Below are 13,476 nucleotides of genomic sequence, written 5' to 3' on the forward strand. Positions count from 1 at the left end.
CCTGCTACGTTAATTCTCCTAACTTGCAGCGTAAGTTATCCTAACCTGCTATGAAAAGTTAAATATGATATTTAATTTTACAAAAGCTGGATTCCTTCTAGCCATGACCTCCGCAACTCTTCTTCTTCTGTGATTTTGAAATGGCGGTTGGAAACCAAATGGTGCATTGCCGCAACCAACTGGACAGTTGTGTAAATCCATTACACTTTCTAAAACATAAGGGGAAAACACCGTTTCTAAACCCAGAGCATCTTGAGACTTCCGGGAACGCCTGTGAAGCAGACCAAACAGATCAGGCCTTGGTTAAGGGTTTGAGAAGTCAACGGAAGAAAAGAAAAATAGCATGGCTATTATACAGGAAGTACCAGGTAATAACATGGCTATTATACAGGAAGTACCAGGTAATAACATGGCTATTATACAGGAAGTACCAGGTAATAACATGGCTATTATACAGGAAGTACCAGGTAATAACATGGCTATATACAGGGAGTACCAGGTAATAACATGGCTATATACAGGAAGTACCAGGTAATAACATGGCTATTATACAGGAAGTACCAGGTAATAACATGGCTATATACCGGAAGTACCAGGTCATAACATGGCTATATACAGGAAGTACCAGGTAATAACATGGCTATATACAGGAAGTACCAGGTAATAACATGGCTATATACATTACATTTACATTTTAGTCATTTAGCAGACGCTCTTATCCAGAGCGACTCACAGGAGCAATTAGGGTTAAGTGCCTTGCTCAAGGGCACATTTACGTCATTTAGCAGACGCTCTTATCCAGAGCGACTACAAATTGGTGCATTCACCCTATAGCCAGTGGGATAACCACTTTACAATTATACTTTCTTTTTTTTTTTTTTTTTTTGGGGGGGGGGGGGGGTAGAAGGATTACTTTATCCTATCCCAGGTGTTCCTTAAAGAGGTGGGGTTTCAAATGTCTCCGAAAGGTGGTGAGTGACTCCGCTGTCCTGGCGTCGTGAGGGAGCTTGTTCCACCATTGGGGTGCCAGAGCAGCGAACAGCTTTGACTGGGCTGAGCGGGAACTATGCTTCCGCAGAGGAAGGGGAGCCAGCAGGCCAGAGGTGGATGAACGCAATGCCCTCGCCTGGGTGTAGGGACTGATCAGAGCCTGAAGGTACGGAGGTGCCGTTCCCCTCACTGCTCCATAGGCAAGCACCATGGTCTTGTAACGGATGCGAGCTTCAACTGGAAGCCAGTGGAGTGTGCGGAGGAGGGGGGTGACGTGAGAGAACTTGGGAAGGTTGAACACCAGACGGGCTGCGGCATTCTGGATGAGTTGTAGGGGTTTAATGGCACAGGCAGGGAGCCCAGCCAACAGCGAGTTGCAGTAATCCAGACGGGAGATGACAAGTGCCTGGATTAGGACCTGTGCCGCTTCCTGTGTAAGGCAGGGTCGTACTCTCCGAATGTTGTAGAGCATGAACCTGCAGGATCGGGTCACCGCCTTGATGTTGGCGGAGAACGACAGGGTGTTGTCCAGGGCACGCCAAGGCTCTTCGCACTCTGGGAGGAGGACACAACGGAGTTGTCAACCGTGATGGCGAGATCATGGAACGGGCAGTCCTTCCCCGGGAGGAAGAGCAGCTCCGTCTTGCCAGGGTTCAGCTTGAGGTGGTGATCCGTCATCCATACTGATATGTCGGCCAGACATGCAGAGATGCGATTCGCCACCTGGTTATCAGAAGGGGGAAAGGAGAAGATTAGTTGTGTATCGTCAGCGTAGCAATGATAGGAGAGGCCATGTGAGGATATGACAGAGCCAAGTGACTTGGTGTATAGCGAGAATAGGAGAGGGCCTAGAACTGAGCCCTGGGGGACACCAGTGGTGAGAGCACGTGGTGCGGAGACAGCTTCTCGCCACGCCACTTGGTAGGAGCGACCGGTCAGGTAGGACGCAATCCAGGAGTGAGCCGCGCCGGAGATGCCCAGCTCGGAGAGGGTGGAGAGGAGGATCTGATGGTTCACAGTATCAAAGGCAGCAGACAGGTCTAGAAGGACAAGAGCAGAGGAGAGAGAGTTAGCTTTAGCAGTGCGGAGAGCCTCCGTGACACAGAGAAGAGCAGTCTCAGTTGAATGACCAGTCCTGAAACCTGACTGGTTTGGATCAAGAAGGTCATTCTGAGAGAGATAGCAAGAGAGTTGGCTAAAGACGGCACGCTCAATAGTTTTGGAAAGAAAAGAAAGAAGGGATACTGGTCTGTAGTTGTTGACATCAGAGGGATCGAGTGTTGGTTTTTACAGGGAGTACCAGGTAATAACATGGCTATATACAAGGAGTACCAGGTAATAACATGGCTGAATACAGGGAGTACCAGTACCGAGTCGATGTGCAGGGGTACGAGATAATAACATGGCTATATACAGGGAGTACCAGTAGAGAGTCGATGTGCAGTGGTACCAGGGAATAACATGGCTACATACAAGAAGTACCAGGTAATAACATGGCTATATACAGGAAGTACCAGTACCAGGTAATAACATGGCTATATACAGGAAGTACCATGTAATAACATGACTATATACAGGAAGTACCAGGTAATAACATGGCTATATACAGTGAGTACCAGGTAATACCATGGCTATATACAGGGAGTACCAGGTAATACCATGACTATATACAAGAAGTACCAAGTAATGACATGGCTATATACAAGAAGTACCAGGTAATAACATGGCTATATACAAGAAGTACCAGGTAATACCATGGCTATATAAAGGAAGTACCAGTACCAGGTAATAACATGGCTATATACAGGAAGTACCATGTAATAACATGACTATATACAGGAAGTACCAGGTAATAACATGGCTATATACAGGGAGTATCAGTACCAGGTAATAACATGGCTATATACAGGGAGTACCAGGTAATAACATGGCTATATACAGGAAGTACCAGGTAATAACATGGCTATATACAAGGAGTACCAGTACTGAGTCGATTTGCATGGGTACCAGGTAATTTCATGGCTATATACAGGGAGTACCAGGTAATAACATGACTATATACAGGAAGTACGAGGTAATAACATGGCTATATAAAGGGAGTACCAGTACCGAGTCGATGTGCAGGGGTACCAGGTAATAACATGGCTACATACAGGAAGTACTAGGTAATAACATGGCTATACACAAGGAGTACCATGTAGAAATATGGCTGTATAGATGAAGTACCAGGTAATAACATGGCTATATACACGACGTACCAGGTATTAACATGGCTATATACCGGAAGAACCAGTACTGAGTCAATGTGCAGGGGTACGAGGTAATAACATGGCTATATACAGGGAGTACCAGTACTGAGTCGATGTGCAGGGGTACCAGGTAATATCATGGCTATATACAGGCAGTACCAGGTAATAACATGGCTATATACAGGAAGTACCAGGTAATAACATGGCTATATACAGGAAGTACCAGGTAATAACATGGCTATATACAGGGAGTACCAGGTAATAACATGGCTATATACAGGAAGTACCAGGTAATAACATGGCTATATACAGGAAGTACCAGGTAATAACATGGCTATATACAGGAAGTACCAGGTAATAACATGGCTATATACAGGAAGTACCAGGTAATAACATGGCTATATACAGGAAGTACCAGGTAATAACATGGCTATATACAGGGAGTACCAGGTAATAACATGGCTATATACAGGAAGTACCAGGTAATAACATGGCTATATACAGGAAGTACCAGTTAGTAGCATGGCTATATACAGGAAGTACCAGGTAATAACATGGCTATATACAGGAAGTACCAGGTAATAACATGGCTATATACAGGAAGTACCAGGTAATAACATGGCTATATACAGGAAGTACCAGGTAATAACATGGCTATATACAAGAAGTACCAGGTAATAACATGGCTATATACAGGAAGTACCAGGTAATAACATGGCTATATACAGGGAGTACCAGGTAATAACATGGCTATATACAGGGAGTACCAGGTAATAACATGGCTATATACAGGAAGTACCAGGTAATAACATGGCTATATACAGGGAGTACCAGGTAATAACATGGCTATATACAGGGAGTACCAGGTAATAACATGGCTATATACAGGGAGTACCAGGTAATTACATGGCTATATACAGGGAGTACCAGGTAATAACATGGCTATATACAGGGAGTACCAGGTAATAACATGGCTATATACAGTGAGTACCAGGTAATAACATGGATATATACAGGAAGTATCAGGTAATAACATGGCTATATACAGGAAGTACCATGTAATAACATGACTATATACAGGGAGTACCAGGTAATAACATGGCTATATACAGGGAGTATCAGTACCAGGTAATAACATGGCTATATACAGGGAGTACAAGGTAATAACATAGCTATATACAGGGAGTACAAGGTAATAACATGGCTATTTACAGGGAGTATCAGTAACGAGTCGATGTGCAGGGGTAGCAGGTAATAACATGGCGACATACAGGAAGTACTAGGTAATAACATGGCTATATACCGGAAGAACCAGTACTGAGTCAATGTGCAGGGGTACGAGGCAATAACATGGCTATATACAGGGAGTACCAGTACTGAATCGATGTGCAGGGGTACCAGGTAATATCATGGCTATATACAGGAAGTACCAGGTAATAACATGGATAAATACAGGGAGTACCATTTAATAACATGGCTATATACAGGAAATACCAGGTAATAACATGGCTATATACAAGAAGTACCAGGTAATAACATGGCTATATACAGGGAGTACCAGGTAATAACATGGCTATATACAGGGAGTACCAGGTAATAACATGGCTATATACAGGGAGTATCAGGTAATAACATGGCTATATACAGGGAGTACCAGGTAATAATATGGCTATATACAGGAAGTACCAGGTAATAACATGGCTATATACAGGGAGTACCAGGTAATAACATGGCTATATACAGGAAGTACCAGGTAATTACATGGCTATATACAGGAAGTACCAGGTAATAACATGGCTATATACAGGGAGTACCAGGTAATAACATGGCTATATACAGGGAGTACCAGGTAATAACATGGCTATATACAGGGAGTACCAGGTAATAACATGGCTATATACAGGGAGTACCAGGTAATAACATGGCTATATACAGGGAGTACCAGGTAATAACATGGCTATATACAGGGAGTACCAGGTAATAACATGGCTATATACAGGGACTACCAGGTATTAATATGGCTATATACCGGAAGTACCAGGTAATAACATGGCTATATACAGGAAGTACCAGGTAATAACATGCCTATATACCGGAAGTACCAGGTAATAACATGGCTATATACAGGAAGTACCAGGTAATAACATGGATATATACAGGAAGTACCAGGTAATAACATGGCTATATACACAGAGTACCAGTTAATAACATGGCTATATACAGGGGGTACCAGGTAATAACATGGCTATATACAGGAAGTACCAGGTAATAACATGGCTATATACAGGGAGTACCAGGTAATAACATGGCTACATACAGGAAGTACCAGGTAATAACATGGCTATATACAGGAAGTACCAGGTAATAACATGGCTATACACAAGGAGTACCATGTAGAAATATGGCTGTATAGATGAAGTACCAGGTATTAACATGGCTATACACGTGTACAAGCTCTACTGAGAAACGAAAGAGGCCGAAAGAAAATTTCGATTCAGACACAATCTCAACATTTTATTCATATTTTAGTACATTTGTGCCGACCTTGACTTCAACTTCTGCTGTGGAGAAGAAGTGTTAAAAACGTAAAATCTCCTAAAATACTGTTGCTAGACAAACTTTTAGGGTTGCAATCAATAGTCTAATGCATTGCAAGTGCTGTACAGCAAGTCTAATCAGCTGTACTACATTCTAGGCATTTTTATGATGTTTAATAGTTTCTTCCCCAACATGATATTACCCACCATAGCAGATAAATGAACCGATACCGGGCAAATGACAAATGTGGCAAACTCATTTCATTCACAGCCATTTAGAGGACATCAGTGTGTAACTTTAGACACCAAACACAACGCAATTGAATATTGTGGTTTCCTCGTGTACTCTGTTGCAGTGGTTTAGATGATACCAGGTCGATCTCCCCTCTATCCGTACAGCCGTTGGTGTAGCCTGGGTGATAATGTCCCTTTAGCTGTGAACCTTCTTCCGTCACTAGGGTCTCGGATCCTTCTACATTTATCAAAAAGCCCCATGCGACCAGTACTTCCCCCCTTTGGACACATGACTCACATCGGTATTCATGCGTTCAAAAAACAAAACATTGCTTGTTAAACCAAAATAATAAATGAAATTAAAATGACAACCTTTGATAATACCTTAACTTAATTGTATCCCATAAGGTACTTCAAGGAATATTAAAATTGACTAGCGACAGGTATCCCTCATTCAGGACTAGCTCTCTCACTCTGTCCTTGTCATGGTCCGAATCATATATAGGACTATTGCCAAATTATATAAACTTCTTCATAATTATCAGTATTATAAATGACCCTCAACTCGGTATAATAAATTACCTTAAATTCCTCATCCTATGTCTCTCGGTTTTCCAGTGTGGGTGATCAAATCACACTAGAAAGTCAGGACAGAGTTCAGAGGTCATTCAAACCCTTCAAATAAGTGTTTCATTCTATAGTAGACTAATCATTAACAACAGTCAAAACTTTTCATACATTTTTGTATCCCAAGTGTACAGTAAGTCCTCATTACATTTCTTCTCAAAATAAATCACGTGTTTACCCAAAACTCACTCAGAAAATTCCATGTGTGTACCGCTTTAAGACTTATCATCTCTAACACATTAAAACCCCCTAAAATTAAAATAAAAACCCTATAAACATCATACTAGGTGGGTTGTTTGTGGTTATTTGAAAAATCATATAGTAAAGCAACCAACAAAAATTGCCTTTTTTAATTTGGTAGCTCTCTCTTATGACCTAATCCGGATATCTTCATACTTATCAAACTGCCGAATGTAACTAACATCTCTTCCCAAGAACACATACATGGGAACATCTGTAAAAGATAATGAAAGCCCCTTTCTCCTGGAAAATAAAGTTTACAAATTGTTAACATTTACTTGTAATCATCAACAAGCATGGCAACGATAATTCCACTGTCTTCCCTTAACTCATTAATCGTTTGTTTGAAATTAATTTGTTGTGACTACTCCAGAAAAAGATGACATAAAATCTCTCAAAAGATGAAAACCACTCAAGGTTCTCTGAGTTTACAATGAGTATTTTTTATTGATTACCCTTTAGACTTCATTCTCTGTAATACTCACAATGATTATTGTCAAGTCCTCCTCTTGTTCACCATCCAAAGGACACAGGGACAACTCAAATTTCTGACTCAATCTTTTTTATTTTTAGTTTGCTTCAGAGCATATGAGCGGAGTGGAGCGGTAAGAATCTCAGCTCCTCGCTCACGGAGCTGTTCACCCCTCCGCTCCCCCCGCTCAAAGCCACATCAGGCCAGTCCGCTCATTATCGCTCAGCGCTCACGGAGCTGTTCACCCCCCCCTCCCCCCGCTCAAAGCCACATGTGGCCAGTCCGCTCATTATCGCTCAGCGCTCACGGAGCTGTTCACCCCTCCGCTCCCCCCGCTCAAAGCCACATCAGGCCAGTCCGCTCATTATCGCTCAGCGCTCAACGCAGTTTGCATCGCGCTCCACTCAAATCCCCCCCGCTCACTCCAAAAAAGGAACAAAATCTGCATGTATTTCACTTTTAGCTTAAACCACAGCCTTACTTTATCTCTCCGAATTTGTTGCATACAGACTCATCTCGGATTATCCATTCTGTCTTGAAACGGGGATCTAACACTGACGCTAAAATGAGATGTTAATCAGTATAGTATATTCCATAGCGAATTGTTTGCCAATGTTTCTGCAAAAGCAGCGATGCCCATTGGAAGTGCAGCGTGAGTGTAATCGGTGAGCAGGGATTTGATTTCTGTGACAGCAGGGAGGATCATCCCCAGGTTCCCCAGCTCCTTCTGCATTTTGTCTGTGAGATCTGCTAGTGGTGTCAGCACACTGACAAGGTGCGTCAGCTGCGGTACTTGATTCAGGGTGATGTTAGCAACATTAGACTTGAGTTTGTTTTGCCATAACGGGTCTTTTTGGAACAACCGGATGAACGACTGAATCATCCGCAGCTGGCTGCTCCATCGAATGGCGCAGGCATTTGTGGGGCGGACACCTAATTGGTCGGTTTCCTCTGTGCTCTTGCGTACACTTTTCACCAGGTGCCCGACTTTCACTAACAGCCTATTAATGTTGTCGTGCTTGTTAACGGCGTTTTTGATCGCCAGCTGAAGCATGTGAATGAGGCATCTCAGATGTAAATTTGACAAAGTAAAGTACTAATTTATCATAGTTTCTTGGGGGGGTGTAGCCCGGTTGAGCTGCGCTGGCGAAGTGTTGCATCCCTTCGCGTTCTCCTTTACTCAGCGGTTCATAGTCCATGAAAATCATTTTAAAAAATGCTACATCCAGCTCTCTTTTTCTCTCCCTTGTTATGGTTGGGCCTTTGCGTGCAGTGAATAAACTTTTGAATTCCTCAACCCTTTTCTCTTGTTGCTGCTGCTGCTCCTCTCGCTCTATAAAATACAAATTCATGGACGACACAAATTAAATTAAACAGATGGATTCTGGGTCAAGCTTGAGCATGCTTCAGACTCATGGTGTGAGCGAGCGAAATTGGAGCGGGACATAGGGCGACGCTCCGTCCTTTTAAAAATGCCGCTCTGCGCTCTGTTCAAAATCCGTCCGCTCACGCTCCACGCTCGCTCCCGCTCCACTCCGCTCATATGCTCTGGTTTGCTTTCAGTTGATTGGTCTGTCCAGTAAATTAGCCAGTAAATTAGGTTGTAAACCTTTAAAGACAGAACAAAAAGTTACAATTGTAATTAAACATTTTAATTAACTTAAATTAGTTTAAACATTTAAATAAACATTCTAAATAACTTAAATGAATTAACCATTTAAGCCTTTTACCATTGGCGTCTTTGGACTGAACCTGTGAGTGAACTTGGAGTCTTCTCTCTGAAGTTTGTTCTTCTGAATGACTGAGCCCCTCCATGCCTTCACAGGTGCTCCAAATCAGTGAAAATGACTGATCAGGTGACAAGCAGCCGGTTTGCTGCTGCTGGTGCACTCTGGGAAGTGTAGTTCTTTGACTCACTCCTGAGATTCAGCTCAACAATTATTCAACCCCAAAATCGGCTCCATTTGATCCCATATCAAATTATCCGCTGACTAAATCATGGCATTAGTAAATTCTAAACTCTCTTTCACCCGCTGACTAAAAAGATTTGGCATGGGTCCTCAGATCCTCAAAAAATTCTACCATTGCACCATCGAGAGCATCCTGACTGGTTGCATCACCGCCTGGTATGGCAACTGATTGGCCTCCGACCGCAAGGCACTACAGAGGGTAGTGTGTACGGCCCAGTACATCACTGGGGCCAAGCTTCCTGCCATCCAGGACCAATATACCAGGCGGTGTCAGAGGAAGGCCCTCAAAATTGTCAAAGACTCCAGCCACCCTAGTCATAGACTGTTCTCTCTGCTACCGCACGGCAAGCGGTACCGGAGTGCCAAGTCTAGGTCCAAAAGACTTCTCAACAGCTTCTACCCCCAAGCCATAAGACTCCTGAACAGCTAATCATGGCTACCCGGACTATTTGCACTGCCCCCCCACCCCATCCTTTTTACGCTGCTGCTACTCTGTTAAGTATTTATGCATAGTCACTTTAACTCTACCCACATGTACATATTACCTCAACTACCTCAACTAGCCGGTGCCCCCGCACATTGACTCTCCACCGGTACCGCCCTGTATATATAGCCTCCCTACTGTCACTTTATTTTACTTCTGCTCTTTTTTTCTCAACACTTTTTTTGTTGTTGTTTTATTCTTACTTTTTTTGTTTAAAATAAATGCACTGTTGGTTAAGGGCTGTAAGTAAGCATTTCACTGTAATGTCTGCACCTGTTGTATTCGGCGCATAATGCTTGTTTCTGTCTTCCACAGATGAAGGCCATCATAGCTCTGGTGGTGGTCGTTCTGCTGCTTATCATCATCATTCCAGTGATATTGCGATATCGCTAGTGTCTCACCAGGAGGAGGAAGAATATCTCCTTCTCCTCCTCTTCCTCCCATTCTCCTGCACACAGTCCTCCTCACCAGCTAGGGGGCACCACCCAACCTCCCAGACCCCTGCTGTGCCAGCCTGTGTGGCTCTGGGTAGAAGTTGACCTTAACTACAGATCTAGGATCAGCTCACTCTCTCCCAATGCTAACCTTTACTGTTAGGATGGAAAACACAAAACTGACCTAAGATCAGTGTCTACTAGGGACCACTTCATCCTACTCTGTGAGTCCGGGCCAAGGGTGACACAGGTTGCATTACGTTGGCATTACGTAGGGGTTGGGTTTGCATCCCAAATGGCACCTTATTTAGGGAATAGGGTTTCATTTGAGATGCTGCCTGTGTCTCAGCCCCCTTATCAAACTTAAGGAGAACTCCATTCAGTACATAATACATATCAGCTAGTCCAGTGGTCACCAACCTTTTCTGAGTCAAGATCACTTTTGCAGTCAAAAAGCAAGCTGAGATCTACCACTCAGATTCTTTTAAACTTTACTTTAAAAATGTAACATTAACCTAACAGTTCTGTAGGAATGAGGTTTGTGCAGTAGGCCTAATACATTATCACAGCATATTGGCTATATGCCTGGCCTGCCAATATTGTTCTCCTCAGACCTTATTATATTTCAAAACTCAAGCTTTGATAACAAATAGATCAGTTGGTGTAGCACCTGCGAGGCACAGCTGAGCATAAATGCTAATAATTAGCTTTTTTATTTTACTGGAGGTGTGGTACCTGCATCAGATGGGTATGGTGCTTTCAGGTCAGAAAGTCGGAGCTCTAGGAAGATGCCAGAGTTACCGAGTTGGATGACCGTTCAAAACTATTTTCCCCAGTCGGATCTAGTTTTTTTCTGAGTTCCCAGTTGTCTTGAACGCTCAGAAGTCGGAGATTTCAGTTCTTTTGAACACAGTATTAGTCTCAATGGAGGGAGGGAGAGAGCAGCAGAGGGTCCGCCTCTCACGGTCACTGCTCTCTCCTTTCCTCAGGTGAGATTGACCAGAAAGAGGGGACACAATCTTTCAACTGATGGCGAAACTCAAGTCGTACCGCATCTGCCTCAGGCATAAATTCAGGTTGTTCCTATGACCAAAGAAAGTGAAATACTCCTCGACATTAAAATAGATACAACGAGCTGCTAATAATAATAAAAATGCAGGGCTATCGATATACTTGGCTACTCATTCATTGCAGCGTGAGTGGAAGTAGAGGGAATTGCGCGCTTTACGTTTTGTAATAGTGCTTAATAAAACTTAGACACTCATAAAAACAGCAGCTCTTTGCTGTATTCTTTGACAGTCTCTCTCTGGTCATGGTTTTAAAAGTTATGAAATCTCACGTAGGCTAGTCTGTGGCCGGGGTCGTGGAAGCTGTAGGTAGACACAGTGATTTGAGCTATCTGATTGGCCAGCACAGTAGGCACACTCAATTAAGCCACAGATCTCCCGGTCTGGCAGGTAGGCGGAGTTAGTCTTTTCAGACATATGAAATGGTTCAAACTGGGAATACTTTGCCTACCCGGTGAACAGGACTTCTGAATCAAGTGCATCTACCACCAACAGCGCAACAGGCCTTTATCGTTGGTGATCGACTAGGAATGCCTTGAAGATCGACCAGTTGGTGACCACTACCAGTATGGTTACATTTCATATTATATACTGTAGTCAGTATTATTATAGTAAGACTTATTATTATTATTATATTCAGACTTTCAGTCAATCTGTCTGCAGCAGTCTATCAACAGCTTTGAAACATGTTATACAGGACTTGTAGCACACCAAAATATTTGAAGATAAATAATGTAACCTCTTCTACCACCACCTCGTCCCATCTCACATGTTTAAAATGCTTTCAAGCCAGAACTGAAAATGAGGCAATGGCTTTATCTCAATACTCTACAGTGGCCTCCTTTACTTGTCTCCTTTCCTTCTTTCCTTTTCTTCACCCGGCTTGATTCGACACTAGTAGGATAGGTTCTAGCCAGTGAGAGGAAGCCACTGTTGAGTATTGAGACTAGGCTTGGGCGGTATCCAGATTATCATACCTTCATGTGGTCCTCTGTAGCTCAATTGGTAGAGCATGGCACTTGTAACGCCAGGGTAGTGGGTTCGATCCCCGGGACCACCCATACGTAAAAATTTATGCGCACATGACTGTAAGTCCCTTTGGATAAAAGCGTCTGCTAAATGGCTTATTATTATTATTATTATTATTATTATTATTATTATTATTATTATACCGACCTTGTGCCATACCGGGATATTCGGTAATACCGGCACTGAACACAAGGAGCGCTATTTTCAAACCCCACTCTGCCTCTAATCCGAAGGTTAGCAATGCTAACAAGTACATGTAAAAACCCATAGAGAATGCTAACTAAATGCAAAAGTTATACAAGTAACAAAAAAATGCTACTCTCAGTTTGCTGCACGCACAAAACAAATATTAGACAGCAAGGCTCTTGTTCCGGGAAGGGATTTTCTGCTGTTACCAAGCAAAGCTTTATTTTGGAAGAAGTTAACCACTTAGCTAGATATCTAACTAGCTACTAAATTAGCAAACCAAAGCATTTGCCACATTTTAGACAGTAAACTTAATAGTTATAAGATATCTCGCTGGCAAACATTTAGTTGTAAATTCCATACTGTAACTAGATCACCTGACTTGTGCTGAACAACAGTGAGTGACTCACAAGGCTCTGGTCTTTCGTCGTTGTGTGCTTGTGAACAAACACCATGTGACTGGAGACTACCGGTAAGCTTCATAATGAAACATTATGTGACAGGTGAAATGAAGAATGCGATCTTCTTTATCTCCTAACGTATAAGTTGACTTGAGGGATTTACTTAAAAAGTAGCAACAAATATTCACATTTATTTAAAAAACTTCAAAGAAATAATATTAACGGTATTGAAAAACCATCCCGTGGCTATTTCCAAATAACCCATTATACGGTATATACGGTATACCGCCCAAGCCTAATTGGGACACTGTGTGTCCTACTGACCTAGGTGCAGCAGGGGTTGGGTTAAATGCGGAAGACACATTTTGGTTGAATGCATTGAGTTGTGCAACTGAATAGGTATCCCCTTTCCCTGTGGTACTGCTTGGCCAATTGATCCAATTTCCTGTTGGTAACGCTAGGCTAGCTATCTCTCTCCAGGTGGTTGAATTCTATTGTGTATGATGTTATTATTTTCTGTGATATTATTGAGTTCTGCTGGAAGGTCAACATGAAG

This window comes from Coregonus lavaretus (genome assembly GCF_964263955.1).
Source record: "Coregonus lavaretus genome assembly, chromosome: 9".
Lineage (NCBI taxonomy): Eukaryota > Metazoa > Chordata > Actinopteri > Salmoniformes > Salmonidae > Coregonus > Coregonus lavaretus.